Source organism: Capra hircus, chromosome 5 (assembly GCF_001704415.2).
Source record: "Capra hircus breed San Clemente chromosome 5, ASM170441v1, whole genome shotgun sequence".
Classification (NCBI taxonomy): Eukaryota; Metazoa; Chordata; class Mammalia; order Artiodactyla; family Bovidae; genus Capra; species Capra hircus.
Window position 1 is genome coordinate 62590140 of NC_030812.1, and position 27918 is coordinate 62618057.

Here is a 27918-nt window from a genome sequence, read left to right on the forward strand (position 1 = left end):
AAAATATTCTAATAGTTTTGAAGTTATTTTACTATACATTTTGAAGATAACATATAAGAATCCATTTTATCCTTGATCACTACAATTATAGAAATTATAGTTTGAAAAAATTAGACATTGAAAGTTTTCCAAAAGTAAATCTGCCCAAAAAACTATCTGATGTTATCAAAGCCATCAAAACTAACATCTAATGACAAACTTGGAGAAGGAAATGGCAACCCACTCCAGTATTCTTGCCTGGAGAATCCCATTGACAGAGGAGCCTGACAGGCTACAGTCCATGGGATTGCAAGAGTCGGACACAACTTGGCGACTAAACCACCACTGCCAATGACAAACTAATTCATGTATTCACAAAATATTTATTGTGTACCAATTGTATGTCACATATTAAGCTAAGTACTAAGAGCACAAAGTCATAATTCAAGGTCCTTCATTACAAGAGTAGAGTCTAATGGAGAAGAGAGACACATAAACTAACAAGTACAGGCTAGCAAGCTAATCAAGGTACCAGAGAGCACACAAGCATCTCTGAGAAGAGAATAAATAGCTATTCAAAATGATAGATACAACTAAGTTGAGACAATGAAAATGAGTAGAATGTTCTTATTCGACAGTTATAAAAAGTCAAACCAATAAGATGCAGAGATCAACTGAAGGAAGGAGAAAGTACAATAGTTAGCACAGAATCACTCAAATTAAATGTCTAAATGACCGAAAGGAAAATGACATTAACTAAGATGTGAAAAGAAAGGCAAATCTGCTGGAGGAAGACAGTGCAGATGGAAAGCAAACAATGACTTCAGGCTTGGAAAGGTTAAATTTCAAGTATCTGACATACTTACATAAAAGTAAGGATCTCCAGAAAACTATGAAAATATCTAGTTAGAAGCATGATTCTTAAGTTAGACAACCTGATTTCAAAAACCTAGCTCCATTACTTGCTGGGGGTAGGCCTGGATAAAGTATTTCATCTCTCTTAAGTATTTAATTCCTTGTCTGTAAAATCAAGATGATGATAATAGTACTACCACCTTAAAATGTTGTGAGGATCAAATGAATCAGTACTTATAAAGCACTTAGGGCAGTAGTTGAACATAGCACTAGCATCTATTATATTTTTTATATTTGTTCAACAAATTGTTAGATAGAAGATAAAACCAAGGGAGTGCTTGATTTCAGACTCTCTAAGAGACAGGCCATCAGCTGGGCATGGTGGCATGCACCTGTAATCTCAGCTACTCAGGAGGCTAGGGCTGGAGGACTGCTTGAACCCAGAAGTTCTTGGCTGCAGTGCACTATGCCAACTGGGTGTCCACACTAAGTTCAGCATCAATATGGTGGGTGACCTCCTAGGAGAGAGGTCATCAGGCTCAAATACCTCAGTGGAAAATCTATATATGAAGGCAAGGTGAAACCTTCTCTCAAATGTTGATATTAGCCAAAATATCAATCCCTGGATGAAAAAAAAAAAATCAAACCTAAGTTTGGTAGATAGTTCCAAGTTCAAGGCAATTCAAAATCTTAAAACTTCCCAGCCCTCATTGAAATGGTCAGAGAACCTATATGAAAGTATACTGTGAGGAAAAAAAGAAAGAAAGAAAAATATAGGACCAACAATAGAACCATGGATAGTTAACAATACTTTAGGGTCCAACACGGGGAAAAAGTTACATGAACACTGAGAGTTGCCCAAGAGTAAATAAAACCAAGAGAAAGCATTATACAATTTAAAACAGGAAACTGTCCAAAAAAAAAGAAAGAAAGAAATGAGATAAGAATTAAACTATTTGATAATAAGGAAGGTCTTGAGGAAATTATTGATGAAATATAACTAGTCAATTGTAAGATTTTTAACTTTATTTTTATCTTAACTTCATTTCAATCCAGTGGTTTATCTTCTTTAGTTGTAGCTTACCTCCTGAAAATTTAAAAAAGTGACAGTTAAACCAGGAAAGTTATAAGATATGAATATGTTTTACAGTTTCATTAAGATTGCTAGCCTTTTGGCAATCTTTTTTTCTAATCAATCCTTGAAGCATTTTTAGTCTTCTATTATGTTCTTAAATTTTTTATACCTTTGTTTCTCTTGCTAATTTACCCATCTTGCCCTATTAATTTCCACCTTTGTGCCTTTACTTATGCCCTTCTATGATAAATTATTTAACCTATGATAAATTTTCTAAGCAAGCATATCTTACCATTCTTCCAAAGTCTAGATCAAGATTCATCAGCTCCAATAATTTTTCTCTAAATATTGAATACAACAGTTATTTAACAAATCTATGCTAAATTATAAATCAAATAATTGATTATTTTTAATGAATAAATTAGCCACAGGTAAAAATAAGTGTTAAATACAATGTACTAATTTAAAATAGTGTGAAATTTAAAATAATAATAATAATTCAAGATGCAAAAGAACAAAAAAGCAGAAGAGAGAAACAAGGAAGATTTGATACAAATACAAATGAAACTGTTAGATGATAGATTTAACCATATCAATGACAAAAATAACCACATCAACAATTACAATAACTATTAATTATCTAATCATCCCAGTTTAAAAAAATATCATCAGACTGGATTAAAGAAAGTAAGACCCAACTGTATGCTCGCTACAAGAAATTAGCTTTAAACATAGAGATACACAGGGCTTCCCTGATAGCTCAGTTGGTAAAGAATCTGCCTGCAAGGCAGGAAACCCCAGTTTGATTCCTGGGAACCAGAGATCAAATTGCCAATATCCACTGGATCATCAAAAAAGCAAGAGAGCTCCAGAAAAACATCTACTTTTGCTTTATTGACTATGCCAAAGCCTTTGACTGTGTGGATCACAGCAAACTGTGGAAAATTCTTAAAGAAATGGGAATAGCAGACTACCTGACCTGCCTCCTGAGAAATCTGTATGCAGGTCAAGAAGCAACAGTTAGAACCGGCCATGGAACAACAGACTGGTTCCAAATAGGGAAAGAAGTACATCAAGGCTGCATATTGTCACCCTGCTTATTTAATTTATATGCAGAGTACATTATGCAAAATTCCAGGCTGGATGAAGCACAAGTTGGAATCAAGATTGTCAGGAGAGTATCAGTAGCCTCAGATATGCAGATTGCACCACCCTTATGGTGAAAAGCAAAGATGAACTAAAGAGCCTCTTGATGAAAGTGAAAGAAGAGAATGAACAAGTTGGGTTAAAACTCAACATTCAGAAAACTGAGATCATGGCATCCAGTCCCATCAGTTCATGGGAAATAGATGGGGAAACAATGGAAACAGTGACAGACTTTATTTTGGGGGACTCCAAAATCACTGCAGATGGTGACTGCAGCCATGAAATTTAAAGACGCTTGCTCCTTGGAAGAAAAGCTATGACCAACCTACACAGCATATTCAAAAGCAGAGACATTACTTTGCTGACAAAAGTCCATCTTGTCAAAGCTATGGTTTTTCCAGTAGTCATGTATGGATGTGAGAGTTGGACTATAAAGAAAGCTGAGTGCTAAAGAATTGATGCTTTTGAACTGTGGTGTTGGAGAAAACTCTTGAGAGTCCCTTGGACTGCAAGGAGATCCAACCAGTCCATCCTAAAGGAAATCAGTCCTGAATATTCATTGGAAGGACTGATGCTGAAGCTGAAACTCCAATATCTTGGCCACCTGATGTGAAGAACTGACTCATTTGAAAAGACCCTGATGCTGGGAAAGATTGAAGGTTGCAGGAGTAGGGGACAACAGAGGATGAGATGGTTGGATGGCATCACCAACTCAGTGACATGAGTTTGAGTAAACTCTAGGAGTTGGTGATGGACAGGGAACCCTGGCATGCTGTAGTCCTTAGTGACTGAACAACAACAACAGAATTTCAAAATACATGAAGCAAAAAACTGATACTATTGCAAAGGGAAATAGACCTATCCACTTATACTTGGAGATTTCAATACCTCCCTCTCAATAATTGATAGAACAAGTAAACAGAAAATCAGCAGGGGATATAAGACTTGAATAACACTACCAACCAACTTGGGGCTTCCCTGTGGCTCATCTGGTAAAGAATCCACCTGTCAATGCAAGAGACCAGGTTCTATCCCTAGGTTGGGAAGATAGATCCCTTAGAGAAGGAAATGGCAATATGCTCCAGTATTCTAGCTTGCAAAATTCCATGCACAGAGGCACCTGGTGGGCTACAGTCCATAGGGTTGCAAAGAGTTGGACATGACTGAGCATGCATGTGCACACACACACACACACACACACACCAACCAACTTGACCTGACATTTATAGAACCAATGCAATAACAGCAGAATACATATTCTTTTCAAGTGAACACAGGACATTTATCAATATATACTATATTGTGGATCATAAAACAAATCTCAATAAGTTCAAAAGATTCAAATAACACAAAATATGTTCTCTGACTCTAATGAAATTCAATTAAAAATCATTCACAGAAGAGTATCTTTAATATCCACAAATATTTGAAACTGAATAACACATAAGTCCAAGATAATATCATAAAGATTTTAGAAAATATTTACAACTGAAAGAGAAAGAAAACACAAAATATCAAAACTTTTGGGATGCAACTAGATATCTAAATGAAAATTTATAGTATTAAAATAACACTAATAGATCAGAGAGAGGTTCTAAATTGATGATCTCGGCTTCCACTTTAAAAAATAGGAAGAGTATATTACCCCAAAGTAAGCAGAAGAAAGGAAAACAATGAAATAAAAAATAGGCTAACAGTAGAGGAAATCAAGAAATCAAAAAGCGATTTTTTAAAAATATGCTATAAATTTAAAAACCTATAGGTAAACTGATAAGGATAAAAATAGAAGATATAAATTATCAAATCAGAGGCAGAGAAGTAGTATCACTATATATTCTAAAGATATAAACAGCAGGAGAATATTTTTAATAACATTATATCAACAAATTAGAAAACTTAGATGAAATGGGCAAGCTTCTTGAAAACTACCAAAAATAATCTTTTAAAAAAATGTATAACCTGATAGCCCTATATCTATTAAAGAAACTGAATGTGAACTTGTAATTACAAACATTCCTCACAAAACAAACAAACAAAAAACCCTCCAGGTTTAAATGGCTTCAGTGGGAAATTATGCCAGGTATTTAAAAAAGAAATAATATCAATTCTACAAAAGAATTCCAAAATATTGAAGAGGCACAAATAATGCCTAACATTCTATGAGATCAGCATTCTATGAGATCAAAAACATGACAAAAAAGAACTACAGATCAATATATCACTCATGAATATAGATACAAAAATTCTCAGCAAAATTCTAGGAAGTTGAATTCAACAATACATAAAAACAATATTACACCATGATGAAATGGAGTTTATTTCAGGAATGAAAATTTAACATTCATAAATTACTATATTAACAAACTAAAAAGAAAAATCTTGATTATCTCAACAAATATGGAAGTAATAATTGCCAAACTCCAACATCAATTCCTAACAAAAACTGTTAGTAAACTGGAATAGAAAGAAATTTAATCAACTTAAAAAAGACATCTTTTTGCCTTTTCATACTATTCATGTGGTTCTCAAGGCAAGTATACTGAAGTGGTTTGCCATCCCCTTCTCCAGTGGACCACGTTTTTTTAGAAATCTCCGGCATGACCAGTCCGTCTTGGGTGGCCCTACACAGCATGGCTCATAGTTTCACTGTTAGAAAAGGCTGTGGTCCATTCAATCAGTTGATTAGTTTTCTGTAATTGTGGTTTTCATTCCGTCTGCCCTTTGATGGATAAGGGAAAAAGGCTTTGGGAAGCTTCCTGTTGGGAGAGACTGGCTGTGGAGGAAACTGGGTCTTGTTCTGATAAGTAGGGCCATGCTCAGTAAATCTTTAATTTTTGTCACTCTGCTTATTTAACGTACATGCAGAGTACATCGTGTGAAATGCCAGGCTGGATGAAGCACAAGATGGAATCAAGATTGCCGGGAGAAATATCAATAACCTCAGATGTGCAGATGACATCACCCTTATGGCAGAAAGCGAAGAAGAACTAAAGAGCCTCTCGATGAAAGTGAAAGAGGAGAGTGAAAAAGTTGGCTTAAAGCTCAACATTCAAAAAACAAAGATCATAGCATCCAGTCCTGTCATTTCAAGGCAAATAGATGGGGAAATAATGGAAACAGTGACAGACTTTACTTTAGAGGGCTTCAAAATCACTGCAGGTGGTGACTGCAGCCATGAAATTAAAAGATGTTTGCTCCTTGGAAGAAAAGTTATGACCAACCTAGACAGCATATTAAAAAGCAGAGACATTACTTTGCTGACAAAGGTCCATCTAGTCAAAGCTATAATTTTCCAGTAGTCATGTATGGATGTAGGAGTTGGACTATAAAGAAAGCTGAGTGTTGAAGAATTGATGGTTTTGAACAGTGGTGTTGGAGAAGACTCTTGAGAGCCCCTTGGACAGCAAGGAGTCCATCCTAAAGGAAATCAGTCCTGAATATTCATTGGAAGGACTGATGCTGAAGCTGAACTTTGGCCACCTGATGTGAAGAACTGACTCCTTGGAAAAGACCCTGATGCTGGGAAAGACTGAAGGCAGGAGGAGAAGGGAATGACAGAGGTTGAGATGGTTGGATGGCATCACCAACTTAATGGACGGGAGTTTGAGCAAGTTCCAGGAGTTGGTGATGGATAGGGAAGCCTGGCGTGCTACAATCCATGGGGTTACAAAGAGTTGGACATGTCTGAGTGACTGAACTGAACTGAACAGATAAAAGACATCTACAAAAATGTTATAGCTAAAATCATCTTAATGATAAAAGACTAAATGCATTTCCCTTAAGATCAAGAACAAGACTTTCCTGGTGGTCCAGAAGTTAAGAATATACCTGCCAATGAAGGGGACATGGGTTTGAGCCTTGCTCCAGGAGGATTCCACATGCCCCCATGTTTGTGATGGGCATAAACTATGAGAAGTATGTCAACTCTCTCAAGATTGTCAGCAATGCCTCCTGCACCATCAACTGCTTGATACCCCTGGTCAAGGTAACTATGACAACTTGGGCATTGTTAGGACTCACAACCACAGTCAAGGCCAGCACTGCCACTCAGAAAACTACAATTTAAAGAAAGAATCATATAAAAGCACATCACATAAAAGTGCAAGATGAAGCAAGTGCTAATGTAGAAGCTGCAGCAAGTTATCCAGAAGATATAATTAAAATAACTAAATAACATGGCTACAGTGATAGTGAAAGTAGCTTAGTCGTGTCCCACTCTTTGTGACCCCATGAACTATACAGTCCATGGAATTCTCCAGGCCAGAATACTGGAGTGAGCAGGTAGCCTTTTCCTTCTCCAGGGCATCTTCCCAATCCAGGGATCAAATCCAGGTCTCCCGCATGGCAGGCAGATTCTTTACCCGCTGAGCCACACGGGAAGCACAGTAAACAACAGATTTTTCGATGTAGACAAGACAGCCCTACATTAGAATACAATGCCATCTAAAACTTTCACAGCTAGAGAGAAGTCAGAGTCTGGCTTCAAAGCTTCAAAGGACAGACTGACTCTCTTGTTAGGAGCTAACGTAGCTGGTGACTCAAAATTAAAGGCAATTGTAAATTAACTATACTTCAATTTAAAAAATCAATCAATTAATTAAAGATAAATTCATCATCCTGAAAATCCTAGGGCCCTTAAGAATTATGCTAAATCTCCTCTATGCACTATAAATGGAACAAGAAAGCCTGGATGACAGCACATTTGTTTACAACAAGGTTTGCTGAATATTTTAAGCCCACTTATTACTCAGGAAAAATACTCCTTCCAAATATTACTGCTCAATGACAATACATCTGGTCACCCAAGACCTCTGATGGAGATATACAATGAGATTAATGTTGTTTTCGCACCTGCCAACACAACATCCATTTTGCAGCCCACAGATCAAGGAGTGATTTTAATTTCTAAGTCTTACTATTTAAGGTACATTTTGTAATTCTGTAGCTGCCATAGATAATGATTCCTCTGATGGATCTGGACAAAGTCAAATGAAAACCTTCTGAAAACAATTTACCCTTCTGGATGCCATTAAGGACATTTGTGATTGATGGGACAAAGTAAAAATGTCAACACTAACAGGAGTTTGGAAGCAGTTGACTTCAACCCTCATGGATGTCTTTGAGGGCCTCATACTTTATATTCATAGTTCAGTGAAGAAGTAACTGCAAATGTGGTGGAAATAGCAAGGGAACTAAAAGTGGAGCCCAGAGAGATGACCAAATTGCTGCAATCTCATGATAGACTTTGAACATGTAAGGAGCTGGTTCTTGTGAATGAGCAAAAGAAGCGGTTTCTTGAGATGGAATCTATTCTGATGAAGGCACTCTGAAGAATGTTAAAAGTCTTCAAAGAATTTAGAATACCATAAAAACTTAATGAAGCAGGAACAGGGTTTGAGAGGATTGACTTCTATATTGAAAGAGGCTCTGATGTGTATAAAATGCTTTGAAACAACACCTCCTGCTACAAAGAAATCATTCAAAGAAGGAATTAATAGATAGGGCAAACTTCATTGTTGTGTTATTTTATGAAATTGCCACAGCCACCCCAACCTTCAGCAACCACCACCCAGATCAGTCAGCAGCTATCAACATCAAGGCAAGACCTACCACCAGCCAAAAGGTTACAACTTGCTAAAAGCTCAGATGATGGTTATCATTTACTAAAAATAAAGTATGTATTAACTAAGGTATGTCCACAGCTTTTTTTAACATAATGGTACTATACATTTAACAGACTACAGCATGGTATAAACATAACTTCTGTATGCAATGGGAAACAAAAATATCCATGTGACTCACTTTATTGTAATATTTGCTTTATTGCAGTGGTCTGGAACAAAGCTCACAATATCTTGAAGGTATGCCTATATGTACTGCTGATCTATTATAGGGGTTCTCTTATAGTAAGCAATTGCTCTATTCTGGCACTAGAATCAGATTTTATAATATTATTTATAATTGGTGGCAGTGGATCCCATAATTCCTTCAACTCACAGTTTTTTTCCTGCAAATTTCTCTATATGTCTATGAAAAAAAAGTATTAATATGAAGACTACAGGCACAAAAATATGTACAATTTTAAAAGTAAAGAAGATGTAGCTCATAAAAAAGGGAAAAATTAATCAGGATTCATCTATACCATGGATTATGCAACTGTTAAAACAAACGTTTGACCTATATATATTTGACCTTGAAAACATATTAAACGAAAAAAAAAAGTTGCATAATATTGTGTGAGTCAATGCCCTGAATATTTTACCTACATTAACTCATTTACATCCACATAACTATAAGACAGAGACTGTTATCATTACCATTGTACTGATGATAAATATTTACATTAACATAGAAAAATGCATGCAAAAATAATTAATCACCTCTGTATTGCTTTCATAGTCAAAATTATCAAGTTATTTTTCATGGAAAAATTTTCATAAACAATAAAATATGAGGGAGAAAAGATAGGTTTGTTCCAGATTCTGAAGAGCCTTATAACATGCCAAATAGCTTAGTCTATTCTAAGCAACTTGGACCAAGAGTATTAGAAAGATGCTAAGCATGTTTCTGGGTTGGGCAGTGTTATAGGAGAGCTCTTGTGACAAAAAAGTGAAGAAAGTGAACAAATTGGTTTTAGGGAGTCAAGTTAGCAGTCTTTTTAACAATCTGGGGAAGAAACAAAAAAAATTGGAACTAGTGGAGATACAGAGGTAGAGAAGAGGTAGGAAATTCTTGCAGATATCAATATGCCTAAAATAAAACCTAATGGATGTGGTACCCATATGAATAGGAGCCAAAGAATGACTGAGGTTTCTACATGCATGAGTGAAATGCATGGATGATGAGATATCTTCATTAGAGAGAACTGCAAGGGCACTGGTGTCCCTTGGGGAAAGTCAAGTTTCAGGTAAAGCTGACTAGCACACTATGTTGCCCAGGAATACCTTTGGCAAAGAATGGAAAAGAAATGAGAAAATACTGTAAATTAACTCAAATTATTTTAAAATTTCCTGCATGTTATTAGACCTTATAAATATTTAGTAGGGAAAGATACTGGTATTTATAACTAAAATAAGATTAAAGGTCTGTAGATTTCATTTACCTATATCCTCTCAGTTCCTCACTATTTTAAAAAAGGAATTAATTATAATAGGAGCATGGGGAAAACATATCCAGTGCCTATCTTCTTTCCTAAACAGAATAAGTGTGGATACATCTTTTTTTAAACAAGGATGTTTAGAATAGAAATTGAGCATACATATAAATATATTTGACTGCCTTAGGCATATATCCACATATCCATAGAACATCTACACACATTTGAAAGATTATAAATAAGCCCAGACCTCCCAACTAAAACCTTAATTTATTTTGCTACCTATTTTAATATTATTACATATTTATTCCCCCAAAAAAGGAAATGTATAGGTCTTTGGTCTTAGTCTAATACACACTCAATTCCATCTCTGATACAGACTTATCTATGTTTTCAATTCTCTATGTGAGAATTTGTGCCCACAATGAATGGTCTGAGACAATAAGAGAGCCCCAATTACCAAAGATTTAATTTCTGTTGTTATACTATTTATACTAATATTTCAAATTGTATTAATATGTTTCAGAATATAAACAAATAGGTTTTCCACAGAAGTTTTAAATAACCTGGATGTTCATTAGTGAGAATATTGTGTTCCCTAAGCTCTCACATATTTAACATTATACCTAAATAAACTAAATAAAGTCTGAGTTTCTCGGGCTAATATTCTCATGTATAGCAAATAAGACTTAAACACAGCTACTCCACAAACTGATCATCATTATACTCTCTACCAACCTATGGGACAAATCCTCAAGGAGCACATAAAACTTACAGCTTTTCTTGACTCTCACCTGACTCTAGACACTTGAGATCACCCCAAGGCTCCAGACATGAAAACGCACAGGATGGGCACTCGATGCCTCAAGCATGGTCAGAGTATGTAGGAATGGTCTTCTTATATATCAGATAATTTTCAGGCAATGAAAACAAAGCCCTCATTTTCAATTTGTGTCTTAATAGTTTGCTTCCACCTTTGGATGAACTGGACATGTACACATGCTCTAAGTTAAGTTCTCATCTCCATAGTGATGATGTAATTTTATTATCATGGGTTAAAAGTGTCTCATATGGGTATAATGAATCTGGAATAATGTGAGTCATACATGTAAATTTAAATGTTCTAGTAGCCAAATTAAAAAGATTTTTTAAAAGATTTCATTAATTTTTGTATATTTTATTTAACTGAGAATATCCAAACAACATTTCAACATGTAATTGATGTAAACATTATTGACATATTTTTATATTTTTTGCAGTGCTTTCAAAATCAGTGTCTATTTTACATTATAGCACACTGCAATTAGAACTAGCCATATTTCAAGTGCTTGACAGCCTCATGTGAACAATGGCTACTCAATCATACAACATAGGGGATGTGCTCAATCGCTTCAGTCATGATTTTAAACAGACTGGTTCAAAACTGGGAAAGGAGTACGAGAAGGCTGTATATTGCCACCCTGCTTATTTAACTTATATGCAGAGTACATCATGTGAAATGTCAGGCTGGATGAAGCACAAGCTGGAATCAAGATTGCTGGAAGAAATACCAATAATCTCAGATATGCAGATGACACCACTCTTATGACAAAGAGCAAAGAGGAAATAAAGAGCTTCTTGATGAAAGTGAAAGAGGAGAGTGAAAAAGCTGGCTTAAAAACTCAACATTCAAACAACTAAGACCATGACATCTGGTGCCATCACTTCATGGCAAATAGATGGGGAAACAATTCTTTAGGCCAGAATACTGGAGTGGGTAGCCTTTCCCTTCTCCAGGAGATCTTTGCAACCCAGGAATCAAACCCAGGTCTTCTGCATTGTAAGTGGATTCTTTACCAGCTGAGCCACAAGGGAATCCCAAGAATACTGGATTGGGTAGCCCATCCCTTCTCCAGCAGATCTTCCCAACTCAGGAATTGAACCGGGGTCTCCTGCATTGCAGGCAATCCTGCATTGCAGGAGGATTCTTTACTAACTGAGTTATCAGGGAAGCCCTGAAACAATGGACAGTGACAGTTTATTTTCATGGACTCCAAAATCACTGCAGATGGTGACTGCAGCCATGAAATTAAAAGACGCTTGCTCCTTGGAAGAAAAGCTATGACAAACCTAGACAGAGTATTAAAAAGCAGAGACATTACTTTGCCAAGAAAGGTCCGTCTAGTCAAAGCTATGGTTTTTCCAGTAGTCATGTATGGATGTGAGAGTTGGATCATAAAGAAAGCTGAGCACCAAAGAACTGATGGTTTTGAACTGTGGTGTTGGAGAAAACTCTTCAGAGTCCCTTGGACTGCAAGGAAATCAAACCAATCAACTGTAAAGGAAATCGATCCTGAATATTCATTGGAAGGACTGATGCTGAAGCTGAGGCTCCAATACTTTGGCCACCTCATGCGAAGAACTGGCTCACTGGGAAAGACCCTGATGCTGGGAAAGATTGAAGCTAGGAGGAGAAGGGGATGACAAAAAGATGAGATGGTTGGATGGCATCACCTACTAGATGGACATGAGTTTGAGAAAGTTCCAGGAGTTGGTGATGGACAGGGAAGCCTGGTGTGCTGCAGTCCATGAGGTCACAAAGAGTCAGACACGACTGTGCAACTGAACTGAACTGAAAGGAATACAGACTGAGGCTACCTCCTGGGTGTGGCAGTATTTATCTGTGGAAAGATATGGACAAATCAATTTATGTGTAAGGACAAGGGAAAAAGGGTCATAAACTTTGCCATAAGCTATCACATTGTATTAATATAAGAGGACATCTTTTGGCCCTTTGCCTTCCTCCTAGCAAAGTGAAGAAGGGATTCAGGGGCAGAGGGAATAGGAAGGTGAGGTAATAAGTGTGAGTGTTATCTCCATATTCCCCTCCACACCAAACTGTTCACACAAAGGCAGAAAGCTTTGAATGTAACATGAGAATGAGATTTTCAAACAGACAAGACCAACAAAAATGAAGACCTAAATCACTGTTCAATATTTGTCCATTTTGTGTTGGGTTGTGTGCCATTAAAAATTTTTTTAATTGATTTTTAGGAGTTCTTTACATGTTTGCTTACAAGTCTCTTCTCTCTCTCTCTCTCTCTCTCTCTCTCTCTCTCTCTCTCTCTCACACACACACACACACACAGAGTTGCTCAACTTTATTAGTCATCAAAAAAACACAAATTAATATCACAATGAAATATCACTGTATATCTACCAGAATGAGTAAAATGAAAACTGTTAGCAAGGATGTGAAGCAACTGGAATTTTCATATGCTGTTAGTAGAAATGTAAATTGGTATAAACACTGAAAAGTTATTTAACAATATTTATTAAAAATTCACATACAAATAGCCTATGACTAGCCGTTAAAAAATTAGGTGGTGCTAGTGGTAAAGAACTTGCCTGCCAATGCAGGAGACATAAGAGATGTGGGTTCTATCCTTGGGTTCAGAAGATCCCCTGGAGGAGGGCACAGAAACCCACTCCAGTATTCTTGCTTGGAGAATTCCATGGACAGAGGAGCCTGGCAGGTTACAGTCCATGGATTCACAAAGAGTCAGACACAACTGAAGCAACTTAGCACTTATGCAATCAAAAGACATGTACAAGCAAATACTATTCACAATAGCAAAAAGACAAACCATCAATTGTAGACAAAGAATAAGCTGGAGTATATTCACAAAGCAGAATACTATACAACAATGAAAAGGAATATATTATTGTTATTCTCCACAAATGAATGAGTTTTACAAACATTAAACTGAGCTCTCAAAAGTCATATATAAAAGACTTTATACAAAAGACATATATAAAAGTTCCAGCTGAACAAGTTCAGAATGAGGAAAGCTAATATGTTGTGTTAGAAGTCAAGACAATAATTACCTTTAGAGGGAATAGTAACTTTAGAATACAGCACAGTTGGGGTTTCTGGAGTCCTAATAAAATTCTATTTTCTTTATTTGGATTCTGGCCACAGAGATGTAACGACTGAAAATTCATCATTATTTTACAACTATGTAGTTACTTTTCAATGGATTTTATTTAAACAAAGTAAGCAGAAATAAGTCTTGATAATTTGAGTGTAACTATTTTAATAATAGAAAGTAAAAACACATATAATTAGAATAAGACATTATTAAACAGCATGTTGCTCATCTGCCGGAAAATAAAATTTATATACAACACAGTGGTAATAGAAACTGAAAAAAAAAAAAAACTAAGATTTACACCTCATGACATAAGAATTTTCAACTATTTCAGTTATATAAATTAATCTTTCTTTTACTTGAGATATTATTCTGATTCAAGCTCATTTGGCCAAAGAACTTTCTTTAGGAATTTTGTCTGAAATGTCTGTCTTGGTACCTTTCTTAAGTTCCTGCGTCCAAGTCCAATGCGTGTGAAGGTAGGGGGAAGAGGGCTTCCTACACAATACCAAACAGTTTTTGGACACCAGCAAGGTATCTGAGAATTCAACTTAATTCAACTCAATTCTGACACTATCTACCCAGAAATAGCATCATATTCCGCAAGTGAAGACCTCTGTCCCTCAAGACTGCCCTCCACTACAGGTGCCAATCCAAAGCGCAGGTTGTTACTTGTGCTTCTGACCAACCAGCTACAAATGAGATCATAGGCCGGGTTGTTACCTATACTTCTGACCAACTGGCTATAAGTCAGAGGTTCATTCCCACAACTCCCTCCTTGGCTGCAATTAATTTGCTAGAGCAGTTCACAGAACTCAGAACTCATTTCACTTACTAGATAACTGGTTTATTATAAAAGGACATAGCTCAGAAACAGCCAGCTAAAGAGATACAGAGGGGAACGGGCATAGAATTTCCATGCTCTCTCCAGGTACAGCACTCTCCCCAGTCTCCCCATATTCACCAACCTGGAAGCTCTCTAAATTCAGTCCTTTGTGGGATTTTATGAAGGCTTCATTACATAAACATGATTGATTAAATCACTGGCCATGAGAGATTGGTTCCTCTAGCCCCTCTCCCCTTCTCTGAGGTCACAGAGATAGGACTGAAAGTTAAACTCTTTAACTACTTGGTTGGGTCTCCTTGTAAGCATCCCCTATCCTCAGGTGCAGTCCAAGAGTCACCTCATTAACATCACAAAAGATATCTTTATTGCTCTTATCTCTTGGGAAATTCCTAGGGTTTTAGGAGCTCTGCCACAGAAACTGGATGAAAAACAAACATATATATAAAAATTTCTCATTACAAGTCACAATATCACAGTACCATTAAAAATATCTAGACCTGTAAGTTGAAGCATATAATACCTTCAGAATATTTTTCCTGTGGAACTCTGAATACACAGTCCCACTATCTTTTAGCATCTACTGTTACAGACAGGAAGAACAATGTCAATTTGATTATTTTTCCTTTTAGACTGAAAAGACAGTACCTTCTTTTGCAATCTAAAATCTTATAAAATGACCCTGTTCATAGAATTCAGAGATTCCACTGGGGTATATGTGAGTGTAGGTTTTTTCTCACAATAGTTTTTGTTAACACTGAAAAACTAAGAACCCTTAATTGGAAAAGACAAGAGACCAGAAGGGGGAGCTCTCATACTCTATGATGATCAGTTCAGTTCAGTTCAGTTGCTCAGTCATGTCCAACTCTTTGTGACCCCATGGACAACAAACCTCCCTGACCATCACCAACTCCCAGAGTTTACTCAAACTCATGTCATTGAGTTGGTGATGCCATCCAACCATCTCATCCTCTGTCATACCTTTCTCCCACCTTCAGTCTTTTCCAGCATCAGGGTCTTTTCAGATCAGTCAGTTCTTCAGGTGGCCAAAGTACTGGAGTTTCAGCCTCAGCATCAGTCCTTCCAATAAATATTCAGGACTGATTTCCTTTAGAGTGCACTGGTTGGATCTCCTTGCAGTCCAAGGGACTCTCAAGAGTCTTCTCCAACACCACAGTTCAAAACCATCAATTCTTCTGCACTCAGCTTTCTTTATAGTCCAACTCTTATATCCATACATGATTACTGGAAAAACCAAAGCTTTGACTAGATGGACCTTTGATGATAACACAGCCCAAAAGGAAAAAAACATTTCCTCTTCTTGCCTGAAAAGAGCTCAGCCAATGAAAAGCCACTATATTTCCAAATTTCATTTCCTTTAATGGACTCCTTGTTTACTATACACCTCTCAGTTTCCTTTTCACCTCTTCAAGAGTTCTCCTCTCTCTGCTGTATGGGAAATGAATGTGTATCTCACTATGGTTTTTCTGTGCTCAGTGGCTCAGTTGTGTCCAACTCTTTGCGACCCCTTGGACTGAAGTCCGCCAGGTTCCTCTGTCCTTGGGGATTCTCAGGCAAGAATGCTAGAGTGGGTTGCCATGTCCTCCTCCAGGGGATCTTTCCAAACCAGGGCTCAAACCCAGGTCTCCTGCACTGCAGGCGGATTCTTTACTGACTGAGCCACCAGGGAAGTCCATCCCCAAATTCCAATACTTTGTTGATCCCAAATAAACCCATTTTGCTACAGAAATAACTAGCAGTTTGTTTCAGGTCAACAACACTCTCTGTCAATGAAAGATTTAAATTTGTCTTCATTTCAGGGAAATGTTACTTTATTTGGTTTTTATTATTGTTTCTTCTATTTATTTTCCCTTTCTAGAACATCTATGACTAGAATGTTAGGTTCCCAAATATATCACATACATCTTTTCGCTCTCATTTCTCTTTGTATTTTTCCTTACCTCATGAAATAATCATTTTAATTGTATTTTAAATCACTGGGTTTTTTTTTTTAATGTCCAGTCATCATCTCTCAGTTATTTGTGTTTTATAAACTTTCTTGTCTCTAATATATCTTAAATCTCCAAGTAACCTGAAAGTCCTATCCTCTTGCTGAAGTCTTTGTTTCATATGTATCACTTCAATATAAACCAAATTCTCTGTCATCTAACTCATATTTTCAGTACATAAAACATATCAATAATTCTAGGTTTTCATAAATATAAGATTCCTATTTCTGTCTTCCTTTTTTATCTCTACAAAATAACAAAAGTGTTTTATACCCCCAAGAAGAAATACCCCATTATGTTAAATGACTTAAGGGACAGAGTTAATTTTGTATGAGTAGATTAAATTTGCTTGATTGCTCTTTTTCAGCAGAGAATATGTTAACAACAAGTTTCAAATTAATAGCTTTATTTGCTTTTGACATGCCTATATGTGGTAAAATCCTTTTCCGCTAGTTTCACATACTCTAAATCAGCCACAGATATACACACTAGTCCAAGTTCCCCACAACTAAAATAAATCAAAAACACCTGATAAAAAAATCAAGAATTAATATAATGTAAACTAAATACATATAGCCATTTTTCCTAATAACTTTAAATAGACTAAGATCTATAAAAGTATTGAATCACTATGTTGTATATTTGTTTGTTTTTTTTGTTCTTTTTATTTTTATTTATTTATTTATTTATTTTTCTTTTTTTAAAATTTTATTTATTTTTTTATTTTTTAAATTTTAAAATCTTTATGTTGTATATTTGAACTAATATACTGCAATTAAAATTTTTAAGCATATGTTCATGACCCTGTTTTATACTGAGTGTATCACTATTGCAAATAAAATAAATATTGATAGAAATACATTTACGTGCATAAAATACACAAATGTTATGAATGGTGTTTCAAGAAATAACAAGTTTTGGAAGCAAAATAAGTCCTTGCTTTGGCAATTTGACATGGTTCTCTGTATTTTTTTAACCTTAGTTTTATTTATTTATTTTACTTTACAACGTTGTATTGGTTTTGCCATACATTGACATGAATCCACCATGGGTGTACATGTGTTCCCCATCCTGAACAACCCCCCACATTCCTCCCCATCCCATCACTCTGGGTCATCCCAGTGCACCAGCCCCAAGCACCCTGTCTCATGCATCGAACCTGCACTGGCAATTCATTTCACATGTGATAATTTACATGTTTCAATGCCATTCTCCCATATCATCCCACCCTCGCCCTCTCCCACAGAGTCCAAAAGACTGTTCTATACATCTGTGTCTCTTTTGCTATCTCGCATACAGGGTTATCGTTACCATCTTTCTAAATTCCATATATATGTTGTATTGGTGTTTTTCTTTCTGGCTTACTTCACTCTGTATAACAGGCTCCAGTTTCATCCACCTCATTAGAACTGATTCAAATGTATTCTTTTTAATGGCTGAGTAATACTCTATTGTGTATATGTACCACGGCTTTCTTATCCATTCATCTGCTGATGGACACCTAGGTTGCTTCCATGTCCTGGCTATTAAAAACAGTGCTGTGATGAACATTGGGGTACACGTGTCTCTTTCAAGTCTGGTTTCCTCAGTGTGTATGCCCAGCAGTGGGATTGCTTGGTCATATGGTAGTCCTATTTACAGTTTTTTAAGGAATCTCCACACTGTTCTCCAGAGTGGCTGTACTAGTTTGCATTCCCACCAACAGTGTAAGCGGGTTCCCTTTTCTCCACATCCTCTCCAGCATTTATTCCTTGTAGACTTTTGGATAGCAGCCATTCTCACTGGAGTGAAATGGTACCTCATTGTGCTTTTGATTTGCATTTCTCTGATAATGAGTGATGTTGAGCATCTTTTCATATGTTTGTTAGCCATCTGTATGTCTTCTTTAGAGAAATGTCTGTTAAGTTGTTTGGCCCACTTTTTGATTGGGTCGTTTATTTTTCTGGAATTGAGCTGCATAAGTTGCTTGTATATTTTTGAGATTAATTCTTTGTTGCTTTGCTTGCTATTATTTTCTCCCATTCTGAAGGCTGTCTTTTCACCTTGCTTATAGTTTCCTTTGTTGTGCAGAAGCTTTTAATTGTAATTAGATCCCATTTGTTTATTTTTGCTTTATTTCCAATATTCTGGGAGGTGGGTTATAGAGGATCCTGCTGTGGTTTATGTCGTAGAATGTTTTGCCTATGTTTTCCTCAGGGAGTTTTATAGTTTCTGGTCTTACATTTAAATCTTTAATCCATTTTGAGTTTATTATTGTGTATGGTGTTAGAAAATGTTCTAGTTTCATTCTTTTACAAATGATTGACCAGTTTTCCCAGCACCACTTGTTAAAGAGATTGTCTTTAATCCATTGTATATTCTTGCCTCCTTTGTCAAAGATAAGGTGTCCATAGGTGTGTGGATTTATCTCTGGGCTTTCTATTCTGTTCCATTGATCTATATTTCTGTCTTTGTGCCAGTACCGTACTGTCTTGAAGACTGTGGCTTTGTAGTAGAGCCTGGAGTCAGGCAGGTTGATTCCTCCAGTTCCATTCTTTCTCAAGATTGCTTTGGCTATGCGAGATTTTTTGTATTTCCATACAAATTGTGAGATTATTTGTTCTAGTTCTCTGAAAAATACCGTTGGTAGCTTGATAGGGACTGCATCAAAACTATAGATTGCTTTGGGTAGTATACTCATTTTCACTATATTGATTCTTCTGATCCATGAACACGGTATATTTCTCCATCTATTTGTGTCCTCTTTGATTTCTTTCACCAGTGTTTTATAGTTTTCAATATATAAGTCTTTTGTTTCTTTAGGTAGATATATTCCTAAGTATTTATTCTTTTCGTTGCAACAACAATGGAATTTTTTCCTTAATTTCTCTTTCTGTTTTCTCATTGTTAGTGTATAGGAATGCAAGAGATTTCTGTGTGTTGATTTTATATTCTGCAACTTTACTATATTCATTGATTAGTTCTAGTAATTTTCTGGGGGAGTCTTTAGGGTTTTCTATGTAGAGGATCATGTCATCTGCAAACAGTGAGAGTTTTACTTCTTCTTTTCCAAATTGGATTCCATTTATTTCTTTGTCTGCTCTGATTGCTGTGGCCAAAACTTCTAAAACTATGTTGAATAGTAGTGGTGAGAGTGGGCACCCTTGTCTTGTTCCTGACTTTAGGGGAAATGCTTTCAATTTTTCACCATTGAGGATAATAGGTTTGCTGTGGGTTTGTCATATATAGCTTTTGTTATGTTGAGGTATGTTCCTTCTATTCCTGCTTTCTGGAGGATTTTTTATCATAAATGGATGTTGAATTTTGTCAAAGGCTTTCTCTGCATCTATTGAGATAATCATAAGTTTTTTTATTTTTCAATTTGTTAATGTGGTGTATTACATTATTGGTTTGTGGATATTGAAGGATCCTTGCATCCTTGGGATAAAGCCCACTTGGTCATGATGTATGATCTTTTTAATATGTTGTTGGATTCTGTTTGCTAGAATTTTGTTAAGGATTTTTGCATCTATGTTCATCAGTGATATTGGCCTGTATTTTTCTTTTTGTGTGGCATCTTTGTCAGGTTTTGGTATTAGGGTGATGGTGGCCTCATAGAATGAGTTTCAAAGTTTACCTTCCTCTGCAATTTTCTAGAAGAGTTTGAGTAGGATAGGTGTTAGCTCTTCTCTAAATTTTTGGTAGAATTCAGCTGTGAAGCTGTCTGGTCCTGGGCTTTTGTTGGAAGATTTCTGATTACAGTTTCAATTTCTGTGCTTGTGATGAGTCGTTAAGATTTTCTATTTCTTCATCATTCACTTTTGGAAAGTTGTACTTTTCTAAGAATTTGTCCATTTCTTCCAAGTTGTCCATTTTATTTGCATGTAGTTGCTGATAAGTCTCTTATGATCCTTTGTATTTCTGTGTTGTCTGTTGGATGTCTCTATTTTCATTTCTAATTTTATTGATTTGATTTTTCTCCCTTTGTTTCTTAATGAGTCTGGCTAATGGTTTGTCAATTTTATTTATCTTCTCAAAGAACCAGCTTTTGGTTTTGTTGATTTTTGCTATGGTCTCTTTTGTTTCTTTTGCATTTGTTTCTGCCCTAATTTTTAAGATTCCTTTCCTTCTACTAACCGTGGGGTTCTTCATTTCTTCCTTTCCTAGTTGCTTTAGGTGTAGAGTTAGGTTATTTATTTGATTTTTTTCTTTTTTCTTGAGGTAAGCCTGTATTGCTATGAACCTTAGCAAAACAGGCTTTCACAGTGTCCCACAGGTTTGGGGTTGTTGTGTTTTCATTTTCATTCATTTCTATGCATATTTTGACTTCTGTTTTGATTTCTTCTGTGATTTGTTGGTCATTCAGCAGCATGTTGTTCAGCCTCCATATGTTGGAATTTTTAATAGTTTTTCTCCTGTATTTGATATCTAATCTTACTTCATTGTGGTCATAAATGATGCTTGGAATGATTTCAATTTTTTTGAACTTACCAAGGCTAAATTTATGGCCCAGGATGTGATCTATCCTGGAGAAGGTTCTGTGTGTGCTTGAGAAAAAAGGGGAAATTTATTGTTTTGGGGTGAAATGTCCTATAGATATCAATTAGGTCTAACTGGTATATTGTATCATTTAAAGTTTGTGTTTCCTTGTCAATTTTCTGTTTAGTTGATCTATCCATAGGTGTGAGTGGGGGATTAAAGTCTCCCACTATTATTGTGTTATTGTTAACGTCCCCTTTCATACTTATTAGCATTTGTCTTACATATTGTGGTGCTCCTATGTTAGGTGCATATATATTTATAATTGTTATATCTTCTTCTTGGATTGATCCTTTGATCATTATGTAGTGTCCTTCTTTGTCTCTTTTCACAGCCTTTGTTTTAAAGTCTATTTTATCTGATATGAGTATTGCCACTCCAGCTTTCTTTTGGTCTCTATTTGCATGGAATATCTTTTTCCAGCCCTTCACTTTCAGTCTGTATGTGTCCCCTGTTTTGAGGTGAGTTACTTGTAGACAACATATATAGGGGTCTTGTTTCTGAATCCATTCAGCCAGTCTTTGTCTTTGGGTTGGGGCATTCAATCCATTTACATGTAAGGTAATTATTGATAAGTATGATCTGCTGCCATTTATTTTATTGTTTTGGGTTTGAGTTTATACACCCTTTTTGTGTTTCCTGTCTAGAGAATATCCTTTAGCGTTTGTTGGAGAGCTGGTTTGGTGGTGCTGAATTCTCTCAGCTTTTGCTTGTCTGTAAAGCTTTTGATTTCTCCTTCATATTTGAATGAGATCCTTGCTGGGTACAGTAATCTGGGCTGTAGGTTATTTTCTTTCATCACTTTAAGTATGTCTTGCCATTCCCTCCTGGCCTGAAGAGTTTCTATTGAAAGATGAGCTGTTATCCTTATGGGAATCCCCTTGTGTGTTATTTGTTGTTTTTCCCTTGCTACTTTTAATATTTGTTCTTTGTGTTTGATCTTTGTTAATTTAATTAATGTGTCTTGGGGTCTTTCGCCTTGGGTTTATCCTGTTTGGGACTCTCTGGGTTTCTTGGACTTGGGTGGTTATTTCCTTCCCCATTTTAGGGAAGTTTTCAACTATCATCTCAAGTATTTTCTCATGGTCTTTCTTTTTGTCTTCTTCTGGGACTCCCTATGATTCGAATGTTGGGGCGTTTAACATTGTCCCAGAAGTCTCTGAGATTGTCCTCATTTCTTTTAATTCTTTTTTCTTTTTTCCTCTCTGTTTCATTTATTTCTACCATTCTATCTTCTACTTCACTAATCCTGTCTTCTGTCTCCGTTATTCTACTGTTCGTTCCCTCCAGAGTGTTTTTGATCTCACTTATTGCATTATTCACTACATATTGACTTTTTAAAATTTCTTCTAGGTCCTTGTTAAATCTTTCTTGCATCTTCTCGATCCTTGTCTCCAGGCTATTTATCTGTAACTCCAATTTGTTTTCAAGGTTTTGGATCATTTTCACTATCATTATTCGGAATTCTTTATTGACATGTGGTTCTTTGTGGTACTGTTAGTTGTTTGAATGTTATTTTATTCAAGAAACCCAATAACAATTTACTGGTGTTTTCTTGTGTTTGATTAGTCACTGTAGGCTACAGTTCTTTATAAACACTACTAAACTTAATATTTTTCATATACTAAACAAATTTTCAAGATATTCATAATAATATATAGCATATAATGACTGCTAGAAATATTTTAAGAATAACTTATGACTTAAGGAATTCTCCAGAGTTTCTAAGAATTACAGTTTCTCATTCCTGAATCCCAAAGATTAATATTTGGGGGGAATTTGGAAACACTACTTGGGTTAAAAAGTTGACTAAGAGAGTTTAGAAAAGAGACACAAACAAGGGGGAAAAATTTTTTTTAAGTGTTACTGGTGTTTTGACAAAATTCTATGTGAGGTACAGTGAAGGAACAAAGACAAATGACACAGACCAAAACAACCTATAGTACTACGGAGGACAATTAATAAAAAATAAGATGAGCACTTGAATTGTGTTATAAAGACACACACAAAAAAATCTATTTTCCAGGTAGAGTAGCATGCATGCTTATTCACTCAGTCATGTCCAACTCTTTGTGATCCAGGGGCTATAGTCTGCCAAGCTCCTCTGTCCATGGGATTCTCCGGCAAGAATACTGAGTGGGTAGCCATTTCTTTCTCCAGGGGCTCTTCCTGGCCCATGGATCCAATCCAGGTCTCCTACACTGCAGGCAGATTCTTCACCATCTGAGCTACCAGGAAAGACCAGGTGGAGTGAGGTATAAAGTTGGTGTCAGATAATACAAACATAAGGAAGAATTTGTGTAAAGGCTAACATCATGAATCATCATGGAATGTTCAGCAAAAATTTAGTAAATTTAGTGAGGAAGGTGGGAAATTTTATAAGAGATGGTTGGGAGGAGCAAACAGGGATTTAACTTATGAAGAGCCTCCTAAAGAATGGGAAAGTCTCTCAAGAATCTTAAGTAGTCAATTGACATGATTGAACTTACAGCTTAGAAACATCCCTCTGGAGGACACTAGGAGAAGAATTTCAAAGAATAGGAGACTAGAGACTGGAGCAATCGGACTCAGTTAGGCACATTCCCTAAACAACCCAATTCTACATGTTGTTAAAGACCCATACATATCTGACTACTGTTTAGGGAAAACCTATGAAAGGAATTGGAAATGGAAGCTGAGTATTAAGTTATAAACAGTTAAAAAAATAATAATAAAATTTTAGAAGAGAGAGAAAATGATGATACTGAATGCACCAAGAACTGGAAACTGTAATAAAGTCAACTCTTGCTAAGGTACCCTCCCCCTAAAAAAGGATAGCTATATCTTTCCTATTCTTTTCATATAACCACTTAAAAGAAAATTTCCTTTGGATATTAAATTGAATTTTTAAGAAGGGCAATTTCTTTTAAAAAAGAGATACATAGTTACCCTGTCACTGATCCTCCTGAAGACTCTAGACACACCTTATTCATTATGTAAATTCTCATTACTCCCCTGATCCAGATTAACCTACCGTTTAAAATGTAGAATCAATAGAATTATTTTCAGTTGTCTATAAGTAACAAATTGTTTTCATTGCTATTTTTTTCAGATTATATTTAGGGAGAGCTATTTATTAGAGGAACAGCTATGAATCATAATCAGGCTGAAAGCTTTCATGCCTCCCTCCCTCCTTATCCCATTCTATTGATAGTGTTATGTAGATTTTATAAACAATTAAATCTGTTCACATGCAAACAATTTTGGTTTGATCATGAACAACAATAAAGTAGTTCACACACTTCTTTTATGTTCTTCATGATCTACCCATGCTCCTTTTAAAAGCATACTAGTATATCCTATTACGTATTCCAAAGCTGTTATACATAAGTGAATGTTCTTTTCAAAATTCTTTTGACATGCTATTGGACTAGCTCCAGAAAAAGAATTAACACTTTTGGGGAATCTTACTGCATCTCTTTTAGTAGCCAAATAAGAAGCTGGTGGGGGAGTAGAGCCAAAGATGAAAATAAATGCATTATTCATTTTTAACATAGGTTTTCTATTATTCTTCATTGTAATAGCTGTAGAAATAATTTACTGTTAACACTGAATTTCTTAAGTGGTGTTGTATAAATCATTTTTTCAAAGAAGAAGGTTAAAAAGATTTCCTGCTCACCATCAGTGCACAAAATTGAACAAGTGACAATCTTCACACACAATGTGCTTCCAGTGAGCATGCTCTTATGCATAAAGAAGGAAACAAAGCATTTCAGGGTTGTGTTTGTAAAAGGATTATTTTTAAAAAGAAAGCACAGAGCAAGTTTCACAGCAGAAAAACACGACAGGCTCTCCAATAGTCAAAATCAGCACTGACTTTTTTTGTTAAAGACAACATTTAAAGCAGAACATCTGTGTTATTTACATAATATCAACAAAAAGAAGCACAAAGGTAGACTTAAGACAGCTAAAAACCCAGCTCCTATGCTTTTAAATATTTTTAATTTGTCTAATAGTCATATGAACAAAGATGCTATTATTCTGCTAAGGCAAACATGTCTTAAAAAACTGTCTCATGTTTTCATGATGCTAACTAGTCCAGCTTGTTCATGTCTTGCTTAATGCAACTAGATACTATGAATGCTATTCAGTTATTAAAGATACAAAGTACAACTCAAGTGTAGGGAAATGCTAGGATCTTTAATATAGAAAAATAAATTATTCTCATGCACTGCTTTCATTTTTCCATGCAACATCCAAATGTTGCAATCCATTCTAGTTTTCTTGTACACCACACCACCAAAAATTTGTACTGTGGCAATCAGTGTGAGAATACAGAAACTAGTAGGGTAGAAGTGGAGTGTGAAAGAAAGGCGATGTAAAAATGGAGAAGCTGACAAGGAGAAGGAAAAAGAGGATTCATCTCCCTTGAATTTAGTTATCAATTCTTCACAAATGTCTCCAGAGAGCTCACCCAGTATTTCTAGACCAGATGGAAAGAACAGTATGGTACAGAATTCTCTATCCCTAGACCCAGCTGTCACAAGGAATGGAGAGGCAATCTTTGTTAGGAACTAACAGTTAGCATTATATTCCATGTGGGCTGTACCATTCATTCATATATTGGCTGACCTCTAAATAGTGATTTTTTTTTCTTTTGCTGGTTTCCCATGTGAGTGCCTCTCAAATTTCTGTATCAATCTTTGACCTTCTTCCAAAGACCAATCATGCATTTCCAGGCCCTGCCAGTGATGTCCTTGAGACCTCTGAACATCTCTGCAAACTAAACCAATTTTCCCCTACCTTGAAGAAAAAATTTCACCCCTTGACTTTTTCCTGTGGTTGGCATGTTGTCATCCTTTCAATCTTTAAGCTTTAAATTTCAAAGTGATTATTAAAGTTTCCCTCTCTCCCTGCCATCATATCACGGTATTGTTAACTTAAAGTCTGAAAGCAAAATATTTGTCAAAAGTATATCCCCTTTTCCAATTCTACTCTAATCCATCCCAAAGTTTAGATTATCAAGTACTCGCTCTTAATTTCTTGCAAACACCTAACAGGTCTCCTTACCTTTAATCTCTTAACCCCCAGTTCATTCTATCTACTACTTCCAAAATTAACATTTCTACAGCACAACTGTGATCCTGCCACTTCAATGCTCAAAAATCTTCAGGGGCTCCACCCTGACTATTGAAAATTTCTAAAATCCTCTGACCTAATCATCAAAGGGTTTCATGATCCCACCTCAATATAACTTTCAAAATGACATCATATAATCTCTTTCACACACTCTTATATTCAAACCACTGGACTACATGTTATTAAGTGAAGTAAATATACATGAGCTTTCATGCTTTGTGCCTTTGCTCACATTGTTTCCTCCACTAATCCTTCCTCCTAGCACACTCTGTAATAGCTACTGAGTCAAACAATAGGATACAATAGTAAATAACAGGTTTTATATAGATTCTAAGCTTCTCTTGGAGAAAGAAAAAGCATGAACTTTGGAGTTACATAGGACTAGAATCTGAATTTAGATTTTGCAATTACTAGCCATGTGACATTTTGCCAAGTGACGTCTCCACTCTCCTATACCATGACACTGTGTCGCCAGATGATTTCAGGCAAGGAGCATCAATATTAATGAGCTGTTAGACAGCTTAAGACACTCAAAGAACCAGATAGGTATATGTCTATCTTAGATAAACAAACAATTTGGCTTCCTCTTCAAATCTATATTCTTTGATTAGTTTCAAAACTTACTTCATGATGGATGAGCACCGCTCAATTGTAATAGTTTCTACTTCAAGATAATTTTTACTTTGGTAGGAAAGAGATAAATTTAGATTTTGCACATTGTGAAAACTGAGCTAACTAATGCCATGTTCCTAATCTAGTCCAGTAACATTTTAACATCCTTTATAGTCTGGCTCATGGACTCATAATAGCCTTTAATTCGAGCCTGTATATGGAAAATGACCTCCAAAAACTGGGTTATTTATTCAATGTTTGACTTCCCTGGTGGCTCAGACGGTAAAGCGTCTGCCTACAGTGCAGGAGACCCAGGTTCAATCCCTGGGTTGGGAAGATCTCCTGGAGAAGGAAATGGCAACCCACTCCAGTACTCTTGCCTGGAAAATTCCATGGACGGAGGAGCCTGGTAGGCTACAGTCCATGGGGTCACAAAGAGTCAGACACGACTGAGCGACTTCAATGTCAATGTCAAATACAATGTTTAGGGCTTCCCTGGTGGTTCAGCTGATAAAGAATCTGCCTGTAGTACGGGAGACCTGGGTTTGATCCTTGGGTTGGGAAGATCCCCTGGAAAAGGGAACAACTACCCACTCCAGTATTCTGGCCTGGAGAATTCCATGGACTATATAGTTCATGGGGTCACAAAGAGTCAGACACAACTGAGCAACTTTCACTTTCATACGGTGTTTAAAGAAATCTGAGAGCTTCAGTCTTAATTCCAGAGGAAGTCAGTGCTAAGACAAAGTGGAATA

The 27918-nt window shown here is 36.1% G+C and overlaps 1 protein-coding gene and 1 non-coding gene across 11 annotated transcripts in view; one reads left to right on the forward strand and one right to left on the reverse strand.

Annotated features, from left to right (window-relative positions):
* ANKS1B (ankyrin repeat and sterile alpha motif domain containing 1B) overlaps positions 1-27918 on the reverse strand; it is a 1150317-nt gene that overhangs the window by 994548 nt on the left and 127851 nt on the right. The window lies entirely within an intron of this gene.
* TRNAC-ACA lies at positions 27428-27499 on the forward strand. Its single transcript has one exon. It is a non-coding gene; the product is annotated as a tRNA-Cys (tRNA).